This window comes from Sminthopsis crassicaudata, chromosome 5 (assembly GCF_048593235.1).
Source record: "Sminthopsis crassicaudata isolate SCR6 chromosome 5, ASM4859323v1, whole genome shotgun sequence".
Lineage (NCBI taxonomy): Eukaryota > Metazoa > Chordata > Mammalia > Dasyuromorphia > Dasyuridae > Sminthopsis > Sminthopsis crassicaudata.
In genome coordinates this window covers 50,459,655-50,474,437 of record NC_133621.1, presented here as the reverse complement: position 1 = coordinate 50,474,437, position 14,783 = coordinate 50,459,655, and the positions used below count along the sequence as shown (strand labels likewise).

At 35.5% G+C, this 14,783-nt stretch overlaps 1 protein-coding gene across 1 annotated transcript in view; it reads right to left on the bottom strand.

Moving 5' to 3' along the window:
* OLAH (oleoyl-ACP hydrolase) overlaps window positions 1-14,528 on the bottom strand; it is a 58,968-nt gene extending 44,440 nt beyond the window's left edge. The window contains exon 1 of the mRNA XM_074266658.1: window positions 14,372-14,528. The gene's annotated coding sequence lies outside the window, so the exon portion shown is untranslated. The remainder of the gene's footprint in view (window positions 1-14,371) is intronic.
* Between the last annotated feature and the right edge of the window lie 255 nt (window positions 14,529-14,783).

The following is a 14,783-nucleotide window of genomic DNA, read 5'->3' as shown; positions in this document are numbered from 1 at the left end:
CTGTTGGTAGCATCTGTAAATATGATAAGCATCTCATCCAACCAGTTATGCAACTCGTTAATAAAAATGTTAAATGGTTGACAATGGCTTCTATTCATTTAACAAATTTCAAATCTACTCAATTGTGTTGTCTTAGATCATTTTTTGTCCACAAGTAGAATATAACAAAAATCACTGCTAACATTTATTTAGTATTTCAAGTTAGCAAAGTATTTTACATATATTATCTCACTAATTTCTGAGTTCCCTATGTACCCTATATTTTACTCTCTAAATAGTTCTCTTTTCATTTTTTTTTCTGATTGTTTATGTCTTTGTAATTTAACTCTTAAATGCTTCATATCCTTTTTTGGTCTGACTTTCCCTTTGAAATTTAAGTTACAAAATTGTATTTATTCTTTTTTATAAAATCTGTGAAATCTGATATTCCCCAATATGGGTATATATTAGACAATACTTGTTTTTTTTCTCTTTTGTTATTAAATCTTTTTTTAAAAACATTTTTTTTCTTTATACCAAAATCATTTCAATCCTTCAACAATCCTCCTGTGACACTAAGTAGAAAATTTCTTTGTGACAAAATGATTAAGGAAAGACATTTATAAATTCTATAATATAAATGCCACTCTCTCCAAAGTCACACCATTTTTATTTTAGCAACCAGCACTTTCTTGTCTGTAGGATTTCACTTTTTGAAGGACAAAAATTGGTCATTAAGAGAAACCAAAAAGTTATTGCTTTTGACAGAGAGGACTCCAACAAATGTCCATACAATTGAAACCCTCTTATGATTAATTATTCTATCATACCTTTGTTCTGGATCTTTTTCCTGCATTTCTGATCTATTTTCTCCTTCTGTTCTGATAGTGTTTCTGTAAACAACATTGCTTGTTTCTCTCCCACTGATTTTTTACCCAATTTTCATTAATTATTTCTCCTACCAGATTTTATAGATTTCCTCAGTTAGTTTATCTTACTCTCCTACCATTAAATTCTACCTCTTTTTATCTATTCTATTCTTTTTTGAATAAAGCATAGTCTGGAGTGAAAGGGCCTAGATTCACATTCTTCTTGTTCCTTGTTACTTGTGTGGCTCTGAACAAGTCACAATCTTTCTGAAACTCAGTTTCTTTAGCTATAAAAATGAGATCTTTGAGAACTACGTGGCTTCCAAGACCCTTCCAATTCTAAATTTATGATACTTTGGTAATGAGGCACAATCCACTAAGTCTCAGCCATATCATCAAGGTCAAATTTATTTCTTCATGTTTATATCTTAAGTTCACCTTGCCTACTACCCATATATTATGCATTTGGGAATAGCTATCTGAAGTCATGAGTTTCATTGCTTGTTTTTCTGGGATTTTGCTTCTTGTGAACTGCTAGGTATCTCTATTACTCTTCTTTCTATATTGTATTTATTATTTTTCATGTTTATTAATATAGGCTCTATAGATTTCTCTCCTTTCTTTTCAATGTAAAGCTCTTTAAATTAGACTTGCAAGATCATAGATAGGATGAGAAGGCCCGATTCAGGTAAGGCCCCTGTTGGTTAAGTTCAGTATTGGAATGAAATAAGACACTTGTGGGTATTTCAATAGCTAACAAAAAAAGGTTTATATAGTTATGTATGGTATTGAAAGGACATTCAACAGGGATACCCTAGCACTTAATAGAAGAAGATACTCTTTGTCTCAATATGTGGTCATGAAGATCCAGGGACATCTATTAAGTATGAAGGCCTTTTATTGACTCCCTCTGGTAGATCCAGTTGTCCTTTGTTCTTGAAGAGAGCCAAAATGACAAGTTATAGTGTATCCAACTGTGACTGATCTGACAAATATGGGTTCAGAATGCACTACCACAGGTTGGGTAAAAATAGTTCATGTGAATGTTTGTGGTAGATTCTCTAAAATTGCATATCTCCCATTTCTTTTGAGTAACTTAAATTCTGCTTTGATTATAGAGCACAGTACCTTCTCTTTTGAGAGTACACAATTCTGGGAGGTTTTGTACCAGTGTCTCCCATGTCATACAATCAATTCCAACATTTTTTAGAAAGACCTTGGGAATTTCCTTGTATCACTTCTGACTATCATGTGAGCACTTGCTTTGTATGAATTCTCTATAAAATACTCTTTTAGACAAACATACATTTGACGTTTGAATGGCCAGCCCATCCTGCAGCAGAGTTTGAATGGTAGTTTGATAGTTTAGCTCAAGTTCAGCATCTTATCCTGCCAGGAGGTCTTCAGAATCTTCCTAAGACAATTCAAATGGAAGTGATTCAGTTTCCTGCATAATGCTGTTGTAGTGACCAGGTTTCAAAGACATACAATAATGAGGTCAGTAAAATGGCACTGTAGGTCTTCAGTTTGGTAATCAGTATAATACCTTTTTGTAATATTCTTCTCTAAAATGTAATGTTCTCTGGGAGCAGGTATCTTAGGGGGCTTCAGGGAGCAGCCTTTGTTTCAGTTCAATAATCACCCCAAATGCATCCAGGTATTAAAGTCCAAATTCTTTTTTGTCTCCTTCAAAGTCTTATCTCCTTTTCAGGATTCACTTTTGCAATGCCAGCAGCAAAAGAGACAGCCCCAGTGGTCACTGAATTCCTTATACAAGCATTTGCAATTATGGGTGTGCCACAAGCAATAAAAACATTCAATGGACCTGCATATACTTTTTTTTTTTTTTTTTTTTTTTTTTGAGGCTGGGATTAAGTGACTTGCCCAGGGTCACACAGCTAGGAAGTGTTAAGTGTCCGAGACCAGATTGGAACTCAGGTCCTCCTGAATTCAGGGCTGGTGCTCTATCCACTGTGCCACCTAGCTGCCCCCTGCATATACTTCTAAACATTTTGCACACTTTTGTGCACAGTCTAAAATTTTACATATTATTGGCATACCTTTTAATCCTCAAGGTTAAGCAATAGTAGAGAGAAGAAACAGAGACATTAAGACACTCCTCCAAAAACAAAAGAAAGGGGGAGCCACAGGTAACACTAAAGAACTTCTAAAGTTAGTTCTCTATACCATTAATTTTTAAATTTTTGACAAAGATGCACTGGCTCCGGCAGACAGGTTTTATAACCCACCAGAAGGGCAGTGTCCAATATAAGCAACTCCACTATGTTTAGATAATCGCCAGGTGATGTGGCGAGTCCCAGAAAGTGGTGAATGGAAGGGACCAGATAGGTTAACTGCTTGGGGGAGAGGGTTTGTTTGTATTTCTTCAGATGGAGAAGGAATCAGATGGGTGCCCACAAGTCGCATTTGCCTTGTCCATCAGAGAGAAACAGAAAAAGAGAAAAACCTCAAAACAAAGGAGAAGATCTAAGAAACATCTGACACTGAAAGAACATGGCTGATAAGATAAGACTGTTAAAAGACAGCAGGGATCATTGGATTCCTTGAGATGAAAAATTGTTGATGAGATTATTGCAGGATTTCAAAACTTGCAGGAATTATTGGATTCCTGGCACGAAAACTATGGCCTTTTGGACTATTTCTAGGACTTATGGACATGTATAAATTTTTCATGTTGATTCATGTTATTTGTTACATCACTTCTAGCATGTGCTATGTTACTATGTGTTTATGTAATTATGTGTAATACTTCCCATATTGATGGATTTATGTATTCCTGTTTCAAGTGAGCCCCTTCAGAAACCCACTAATCTGATTTGATTTCCCATTTCCTTTGATGTTTTCACCTCCTTGAGAAGTCAGGGAGGTCATGACCACCTTATGTTCTAAATCAAAAGAAAGAGGGAGATGTTAGGATTTTTACAAGGTGCTAAGTCACTGGAATGAATAGAGACAATTGATTTGATCCTACAAGGAGATGTTATGGGCCAGAATTTGAAACAAGGTATTGAGTGGAATTGAGGAGACAATGATTAAATTAAATTTAGCATTGATTTAATCCTACAACAAATAATGGTTTCCTAGTGATGAAATGATTGGTGTATACTCAGTGTGGACCATATAAGCAAGAAACTCTCAGGGCCAAGCATACAGAAACCCACAATCCTACTCTCAGAGGTGGAGTCTGATTCATTCCTCTATCTACCTTCGTGCTGGCTGGAGACATTGGGAGTCTGAGAGGCTGGAGGTTGAAGGACAGACCTTTGGATTTGGAGACATTTGGACAAGAGCTCTCTGGGAATCGAGGAGAGAGGAAGGCCTCCAGAAAACTAGCCAAGCCCCAAGTGAAGGAGATAAGGTTTGGAAAGAGACAGTAAAGGACTTTAACTCCTGGCTGCATTTTGGGATTAATTGAACTGAAACTAAAACTAAGGCTGGCTCCAGAAGCTCCCCAAGAGATCTTCCCCCAGAGAATGATTGCAATTTAGAGACAACAGAACTTTACAACTTGGGGCTCAGCTAGTTTTCTGGGGGCTTTCCTCTCTCCTTGATTCAGTTATCTCCACGGGACAGCCTGCCACCACTTCTCTGTCTTTCTTAGTTCTGCCCTACTGCCTTCCTGGGCTTCTGAATCTCCCCAACTGAATCCTGGCTGAGGCTCTGAGAGCTTCTAGTGCACTTGTCCTTCCTGGTCCTGACAGCTCCTCCCTATATATTCCATACTGAGTATACACCAATCATTATATCACTAAGAAACCATTATTTGTTGTAGGATTAAATCAATGCTAAACTAGATTTAACCACTGCCTCCTCAATTCCACTTACTTAGCACTTTTTTTCAAGTTCGGGGCCATAATACCTCTTCTCTTCCACAGTTTCTTTCCAAGCCTCCTAAACACTGAGCTAACTTTGGCAATGCATGTGTCAACATTCTGATCAATGTATACATCCCTGGAAAGTATACTATCAAAATAAATGAACTTATGTAGTATATTATCTGTAAAATGGTATTAACGTACAGATGGTGTGGTGCTGGCTGGTGGAGCACCTATATTTTCTTGACATTTTAATTGTTAGATCAAAAGTAGCATAAGCAACAGAGAATTGATTCATACTTTGTTGCATCTCAGCCTCAGAGGCTGTATTGATTGCACAATCATCTGAAAACAAAACAAACAAAAAAACACGTATCAACACTCCCTTAACTTTAGTTTTGGCTTTGTAGCGTTTTCAAGTTGGATAGTTATCTTACCTTAATGCCATGTTCATTCTCATCGAAGACATTTGACAACATGGTTGAAAACATCATGCTAAAAGTATCAGAGAAAGCACACAGCCTTATTTCACCCCATTGGTGATCGGGAAACATTGAGAGGAGCATTGTCCATTATCCAGAATCCAGGCAAGCATGCCATTTTTGGAATACATGGGAACCACCCGACAGTGGCTGCTGGAGATCTAACCCAGACCTGCAGAATGGATCTCCTCTTGTGAGAGGATGACAAGGAGACTGAGAGGCAGTTGGTGTTCTCTGACCTCTCTCCTCTTCCCTCTGCCTCCAATTTATCTCATTCCCAGGCTGCAACACCTGTATCAACAAAGGCTGCCTTGCAACTCCTTCAGATGCTATGATCCACAACTGTGGAGGCTCTTGGAGAATTGACCTGCCCCTTAACCATTCCCTGGTTTTTTTTGCTGTTATTCCCCGTCCCGTCCTGTCCTGTCCCGTCCCGTCCCCTCCCCTCCCCTGCACATTGAGGAATGCAAACAACACTATAACTTCTGGATGGTTGTAACAGGTGTACATCTTGTGAAATATCATGGAGGCAAACTTTCAAATGGAGAAGAGGATTGTAGTCAGAACAGGCATTTAAGTCTCTCATCAGTCTCCTGGCTCAGCCCTTTGAGGTGTTGGACCATTTAATTACCCTGACTAAAAAAAAAAAAAAAAAAAATTTACCAGGGTTCTTCTTCCTTAACTCTGAAGGATCCTTCTCACAAACAGCTCTGGTTCTTCTTGTAATTCTTATGCCCCATGTTGGGTGCCATATGTTAAAATATACGGGAGCTGTTGGAATATATGGGAGCAACTGACAGTGGCTGCTGGAGATCCAACATCTGAAGGAATTGCAAGGCAGCCTTTGATGACGCAGATGTCATGACACAATCCTGTGTATTCCAATATGCCATGATGAAATTGACATGCAATACTGATGTAATCAATTTTTGATATTTTTCATAAGCCCTTGTTTTTTTTCAAAAGCCATATTGGCTCTCAGAATAGATAACCATCTTCCAGGTGAAGGATCAATTTATTAAGGAGGCCTCTGGCAAGAATCTTAGCCAGCAACGGTTAAGTGAGAGAACCTCCCCGGGATTGTCACAGGACAATCTATTTCCACTTTGTAAATCTCATCTGGAACAAAATCAACATCAGGTGCTTTGCCATAGGAGAAGAGCTTAATGGCATTCAAAAACCTCTTCTTCAGTTGGAAATTTATCTAGAGAGGGATTAACTTCAATCTGAAGTAAACAGTCATTGGCTTCAGCATTGCTTGATGAGAGTCTGTGAAGAACACTATGGAAGTGTTCAGCCCATCTCTCTAGGATCATGTCTTTATCACTAATCAATGTGGCTCCATCAGCACTGAATAGTTGAGATACAGTAGATAATCTTAGTGTCTTCTATGTCTAACCAAGCTCTAAGTGCTTCATAGTACCTGCTTTAAACAAATTGTTCCTCTCTGCCCATTCCTTTGGAACAAATCTTCACATGCTTGGAGTAGACACCTTCCTAATTCACTCATGGGTTTGAAACCCTTTGATTACCTTCAACATAGTTCAGCCTGTGTGTGGATGGGCTAATTGGAGAGTAGCCATTGCACATGCTACAGTTTCTTGGAGGCAAAGAGATCAGGTAGACACCAGAGGGAGAAAGGAGCCCTGAGAAGTCCTCAGCAACCTTCATAGTAAAGGCAATAGTCTTTCCTGAATACACTCTATACCCCAAAGGTGGGCTTGTTATGCTAGTACATGACCAGGAAACCATACAAATATCATTACAAGTTACCAGGAAGTTGCATCAAGAGCTTAAACCAGTCTTCTGGGCCAATAAAGTTCTTGGGATAGCTTTGTCATCTTTCAGAGAAAATAAATAGCTTTCATAGGGGAAATAGGTTTGTATAATTAAGTTAAAATAAATTGTCTGAAATAAAAAGAAACTGAGGACTGGGAATTTGATTTAATTTGTAAAGATAGCATTTGCATATTTCAAACTAGTTCATCTGACTCCTCAGATGTCAGTCAAGGAGTAATTTACAGAACTGATTTTTATAACAGAACAAAGAAATAAAGAGAAAATTACAAAAAGTTGTTTTGGACAAAATTCAATTTGGACAAGACATCATCTGACTAGTTAGTTTCTCCCAGGCTTTCTCTGTCTACCCTAGAAGTTCTTGACTTACTTCTATTATATTTTGCAACTGGAGGTATTACTTTAAAGGGGCCCACAAAATAATGGACATGATTTCTCAGCTTTTAGAAAGAGACTTGCTTCAGGGAGTCCAGAAAAAAGGAGAACTGTGACTGGAGAAAAGGAACTTGTGGTTGGTGGTTGATAAATTAGCAGTCAACCCCATATTTCTAGATTCCAGAAGGTGAAACAGAACCTTTGGCTAATCCCCCTTTTTCCAAATGCTACAAAGGGGAACTTAGCTTTTAAAAAAAGACTTTTGTAATCCTTCTGATTATTTTTATTCCTACAAATATATGTCTTACTCTAAATTACCTGCTACTAAATGATAGTCTTATTAATCTATCTAGTCACTAAATCTATATGTAAGATAAACTTAAGAGGCTATATTAGTCTGGCTTACACTGATAGATCTAAATTTTCCTAAAGAAAGGAGCTTAGCTCTATAGCCAAACTAAAAATAAATCTAATTAATCAGTACTAACTAATTTCCATTTTAATTCATCCTTTTGATCTAAAGGAAATAATTTCCTTATGAATCAATTGAGCAAAGAATCAAACTTCTTCAAGTAGTCCATGGTCTCTCTAAAAGGTATGAGTGTGATTGCAAAGCCAGGGTAATTTTCCCCATTTCTACTAATTTTTAAGTCTTCATAGTAATGGAAAGGGAAGCAGTGGCTTCTACTTTAAGTAAAGTGGATTCTTTAATCCAGATAATAATTAATGGTCCTATTCTGACCCTTTCTACTAAATCCAGCCCTAGTATGAGACATTTTTAGGTTACATGAGGGGCAATAAATCCTATTAACTTTGGCAGTAACACATTTAGTAATATTATTATTATTAACCCCAAAGCATGTGACCAAAAAATAGGCACCCATGATTTGCAGTACTTAGGTGGATCTGGTGACAGAATCAGTATTTATGGGTGTCATGGAATATCTATGGAAACCCACGGACAGGTTTATGTCCTATCTGATTATGCAGTCCAGGTGCAGCATTATTCATTACTCAATTATCACAAGATAGGGTTATGGGCAATAGAGCTAGGACTAATGACAATGATACAATTTCAAAAAGTGAACAGGCTGTCCTATAGATTAAAATTTTATTTCTTATGGCCAGCTCATTGGCAAAGCTTCAGGGGTCATTCCTCTTTGATACAAAAGTAATAGTACATGAACAAAGAGACTGAAGTTCTTATCATGTTCCAGTGATTACTAGAAATCTTTGATATAGATGAAAACATTCAAAGGTACCTTATGTGTTAGACTCTATGTTGAGGAGTTCTTTCAACCTGCTTTAATAATTATATGAAACAACAGATATACAATTCTAGAACAAACCATGTTATTAGGACAGTTCTGAAGAAGCTTCTTCCTTCTGGATTTTCTTCCAAGAACATGTAGGAAAATGTAAAACAAACTCAAAATAAAATAGAGCTATAAGTAGAATCATCAAATTAAGGACATAATTCACCTGAAACTCCAGAGAATTTCAGTTATGTCATGAGGGCCTGAACTGGCTTCAAATAAGAAAATTTCACCCTCTTCACAATTATCAATGCAATTTTTGCATGTAAAATTTTTAATCCAATTTTCAAAATTGTGTCATATCTCTTACTAAATAAGATCCACCAGTAATTTTCCCCTTATGAAGATATTGTCCTATTAACATAATGAAAAGATGTTATAGTATGATCTCCTATAAACTAAATACTCCACAAATTATAAAACTTAATGGTCTCTAGTATTGAAATAATAATTCAAAATGATCCCTCAGTATAGTAGTACCATACTAACATATACTATTTAGTAAAAAAAAAAAAAAAATCACCAAAACAGTTAATTTCTTAGGTTTATTACAATGAAAAGATGAGACATTATTTTACACTTTCCCCTAATAAAAGAGTTTGCTGTTTGAGGAGGAACACAGGGATATAGTATTCTGATTGATTTTAGGTATTAGTCATAGGTAGACAATTGCATGATATGAGGTCACATTCAGGCTCAGAAGTAACGAGGTGGGAAAATATCTTATATGGGAAAGGAGTCCTTACTTTACCTTAGTCTTCCTAAAATTATTCCTCCTCCTCCCCACTAACTGTTCCCTAGGGACAGATATGTACTGCTGGGAGTTCATAGATGCCACTTCCATTGAACTATTGATATTTTTTCTTAAATGATGGTCTAATGCCCCTATGAGAGGTCAGCCACTTGTACCTGAAATCCAAATTTAAAAGTATCAAATTAAGATTCCCCAAGATTCTGCCTCAAATAACAAGACTTCATTAATCATATGTTAGGCAGAATATGATTAAGTTCATGTGAATTCATATAATATGCATTAACCAATAAAGTTTTCATATGTTCATTATAGTTGTTGAAGGCAAAATTCACCAACAAAATATATCTAAATAAATATGTGCTAGGATTTAACCCCCTCTCCCCCATCTTTTGTTTGCTCTGTAGGCAGGATAAAAGAAGGGAAGTACATCTGGCCACCTTAGGTGGACCTCAGAATACAGTATCAAAACCTTTATACGTTGTAGAAGATGCTTTAACCTACTGAGCAAGTTGAAGGAAGCAGCTACCACAGGAAATGATGAAGACATAAGTTGATTGAATATTGAATAAGTTGGATAAGTAGCACAAATATTACATTCTGGAATTTTACATGAATATACTGAACACTAGTTTAACAGTGAATTATTGTTTCAAAATATAACTTTATAGTAATTTTTACACACAAACTAAATTATTAAAGATATAATTTCATGATTTCAGAATAATCTCAAGTGAAATTTATTTATTATTTTAAATTTAACTCTTAATTTTCCTATTTTGACTGGGAGAGGTCCTAACTCCTTAAATTGCAACACTACAGAGTTTACACCACCATCAGCAGGATTGGTCCTAAGAAATCTCACAAACAAATTTTATCATGTTTTTCTCCCAACAGTAAGCCATTTACTATTATTATTTTCTTATTTTGAAATACAATGTTGTGTCGTCTGCATTAGCACCCTGGATACCTTAGAATCAGCCAGAGTCAGGATAAGCCAAAGTCTTTATTCTTGGTTTTTAGCCATAGAAGTGAAAAGAGTGGTCTTATAGGATCTCTGCAACCTCACCTCATTGTCTCTCTCAAAGAAGTGACCCTGGCTAGTCTCCCTGCATCTCCTAGTCCCTCCCACAATTCTCTGTATACTCCAAATGATTGGGCCAGCACAGGATAGTGGGAAGGGCCATTTTCTAAGCATATTCTTATAGAGTATTGTCCAATCAGTAATTAGCCTCAAGTGCTTGATTGTCCAACCTCAGTGCATTGACTCAAGAGTTTCAGCCCCTTACACAATGTTTTAATTACTAATAGTTTTCAAACATTGGCAAATTTTATAACAGATAAATTTATGCTCTAACATCATTCAGATCAAAAGGGAATATAATCTGTCTCTAACAACAACAACAAAAAAAGATTCTGCATACCCAACATCAAGTACTTAAAATATGATATGTATTACAAGTCAAATGACTAGCAGAACTCAGTGGTATGAATTATAAAATTATGTTATAGAGGGAAAATCATTTAGCCTATTTACTTTAGTATTTTATTAATCATAATCAATAATATCTAAAATTCAAGATAGAGTTATCCAGTATGAAGTACTTACAAATAAAGAAGTAAAAATAGTTCATTTATATACTGTTTACCACATGTCAAGGTTTGTTTTTTTTTTCCTAGTTCTTAAAAATAACTCAAAAGAATTTCAGAGGCTTATTTTCTGTAATACTTTAGAATGTTTAGTTTTTGATTTCTTGGTAATTATTTGGTAACTTACATTATAGGATAGTTATAAATAGTAAGACAGAATTCCTTATCTTTAGGAAGTAAGTTTAAAGGAAAATTACTAATTGCATAATAATTTTGTTTTTATTTTTACAATCTTGCTACATTAATTTAGTGGTTTAACTCATGAGGGATTAAGCTTACTTTAGTCAAATGACATGAATTTAGTCTATTTCAAAGTAACTTTACTCAAGCACAGTTCCAAATTCAGATCACAATTCTGGTTGGAGATGTCCTCAAACCTCTTATTAAACCATAAGAGTTTAAGGCAAAAAGCACTTCACTATTACAATTTTTTCAAATATTATTGTCACATTCACTTTAATAACTCAATAAGTGTGAAAATTAGATTCAGGTTTAGTTCCACAAAGTTATGCAAATTAAATTAGAGAAATGAAACAAATTAGAAAACTGAAATCCAAGAAATGGAGGCTAGTATTGTAGGATGCAGAACATTAAATAAAAAGGAAAATGTAAGTGAGTGTGAAGATTTAGAATAAGAAACTGTTGTAAAATGTAATTAGAAATAGAGAACTATTTGGGGGTGGGGGGAGAGACAGATGTAATATGATCAGATGAGGAGACAGACTTATGTAGAGGAATTGGACTCTTCAGATAAGATAGCTCTTAAGTCAAAGGGGTGACAGCTGCTTTAGTTTGCCTTAGGGTTGGTGCTGCTGACTGACTTCTGCTGCTGGATAGGCATGAGTATTATTCTGGGGTTCAAGGGCTCATTATTTGTCTTTTGTATTTGCTTTGGGTGTCTTACAGCAAATCCGTTGGACCATTGGCTTGTAACCAGGATAGAGTAGTCTAAGAGCTGGACAGTAGATTTCCTGGTGCTTGGAGGTCCCAATGCCTTGGCTCCCTGCCCTGGGCTCCATGTATTGTGGGTCTGGGCTCAGCAGCCTCTCCCCCTGCCCAATTGAAACAGACCTTTTCTGAAGTTCTTTCAAAGTATCTTATGGAAATGTGTGAGTTCTGTCAATCCAAAACCAGTTCAGATGCTTAATTTGCTTTTTATCCGAGGAAAGCTTGGAGGAGATCAGATAGAGATATGTCTGTTTTATGCCATCTTGGCTCTCCTTCCCCACACCCCTCTTTCTTTGTCAATACATAGTTTAATAACATTGTGTAAGAGCAGCTTCCATTTTGGTGCATTGACTGTGAATGATCTTTGTTTCTAATTGCCTCTTCCTTTTACAAAGTTTTGCTATTTTCCAGCCTTATAGACTATCAGCTTTTTAATTTTTCCAATGATTTTCAATTAAGGGGATTGTCATCATACTGATTTAACTTTGAATTCACCTAAATGAAATATAGTTGCATAATTACTAATAATAATTTTAAAACTTCAAGTTTCACAAGGGCCATCATGTGCTGCAATTTCATATTTTAGGGCCCAATATTATCAATGTTTATGTTTAACTTGTGTTTGACAAAGAGGCAAATGAGATCTTGAAATAATTTTCAGATTCCGTTTTGTTTTTTCAAAACTCATGTTTTTTAGTATTCTAATATTTATAAGTCGTATAATCCTCTTAATTTGATCTTTTGTTTTTTAAGCACCCTCTTTTAGGTGTGTATATATTTAATTTAGTCCTATACTTTCCCATAATGCCATATTATTATTTAATTTTACCTACAATAATTTCTACCCCAACTTATTATAACCTTGCTTCTTATATTTCTACTAACAAATATTAACCTATTTTCACTTCCACTAATTTCAACACAAGTTTTAATATGTTTCTAATTTCCCTGAACAATTGATTTAAACTACATTAATATCATTAAATTTCATTTACTTTTAGTTGCTTCCTGTTTGGAAAACAAGTTTTTCCTCTTTCTGGAAGCAATTCAGGATTTACCCTCAATTGATGTCTTTGGGTTAGTTGTTTAAAAGCAGTAAGCAACAGAAGAATAAATAAATTCCAACTCCTCTTATTTTTATTCTTTGGGTATTTGAAAATCTCCCTCTCCCTTTCTCTGTCTTTCTTTTCAAAGATACTGCTGTCAGCCTAAAATTAATTTTTCTGTTTACTATTTGTGTTAATGCTTTTATAATCTTACCAATATGAAAGTATAAAGTAGAAACAATATCAAATTGTTTGTAGTCTAATTTGCCAAGTGGATTTTTCCATTTAAAATGCATGTTGCATATATATATATGTGTGTGTATAACATATTGTGTGTATATATAGATATATATCTATATATACACACACACAAATACATATATAATGTGTATATTATATATGTGCTTGTATGTATCTGTGTATGTATACATACACATATTTCAAAGACACAATTTAACAGTCTTCTTCATCGCTGTTCTCTCTCTTTTTAAAATTTAAGTTTATTATCACAAGTTCCTACTAAAGAATTATATTCCTTCTAAATCACAAACAATTTTTTTTAAAAAGAGAAATGCCTATTTTACTTCTTTAAAAGTTTCTTTCCCCTAAAAACCTTTTCTTCCTCAGAGGATAATTTTTTAGTAAAGTTTTTTTTTCTTTAAAAAGAAAGGAAGAAGGAAGGGAGGGAGAAGGAGGAGAAAGAGGGAGAGATTGAGGAAGGAGAAAAAGAGGAAGAAGGAAGCAAAGAAGGGAGGAGGTAGGGAGAAGGGAGGAGAAGGGGAGAGAGGAGGAGAGAAGAAGGGAGAAGGAGGGAGAAGGGAGAGAAAGGGAGGGAGGAAAGGAAGAAGGGAGAAAGGAAGGGAAGGAAAGGAAAGGGAGGAAAGATGAAAGGAAGGAAGGATGAAAGGAAGGAAGGATGAAAGGAAGGAAGGATGAAAGGAAACAAGGAAAGGAGGAAGCAGGAGGAAGGAAGAAAGAAAGCAAAAAAAATGAAAGGAGAAGGAAGGAAGAAGTAAGGAAGGGAGGAGGAAAGAAAGAGAGCAGAAGAGAGGAAAAGAAAGAAAGAAAGAAGGAAAGAAAAGAAGGAAGAGAAAGAAAGAAAAAAGGAAGGAAGGAAGAAAGGAAGAGAGAAGTGATGGAAGGAAGGAAGAAAATCCTTTCTTTGTCACTAATGTAAAGAATATCCTCTAATAAAAAACTTTCCCTTCTCCAATGTTAAGGCTACCTTAAATCTGAAAGACTCTTAAAAATTTGCACTGAACAATTTCTGTAGAGTTAAAAAAAAATGGTGGTATACTTCTCAAAGTATAGGCTTAACTTACCTTAAAAGAATTTGGCTTCTAGATCAAGGAGATCCAGATCTACAAGGCAATTCTCTAGAGACCTTGTTAGTCCCTTAGTGACTGGAGAGCTCTCAGGGAAGTTCCTTTAAGAAGACTACTTAAAGAAGTTTGGAACCCATCACTCAGGTGATAATGATTAAGATTGATTATCTGAAACAACAAGAAAAAAGAAACATTTGTGATTTAATTTACAAAGTTTATAGTTGCATATCAAACCAGGTCATCTAACTTCTCATATGTCCGAGACAAGGAGTGATTTACAAAGCGGAAGGAAGAAATAAACAAGAGGAAGAAATAAAAAAATGTATAGAAACAAGATTTGAACATAATTCAATTGGACAAGATAGGTCATCTGAGTAGGTAGTTTCTCCCAGGCTTTCTTAATTCTATT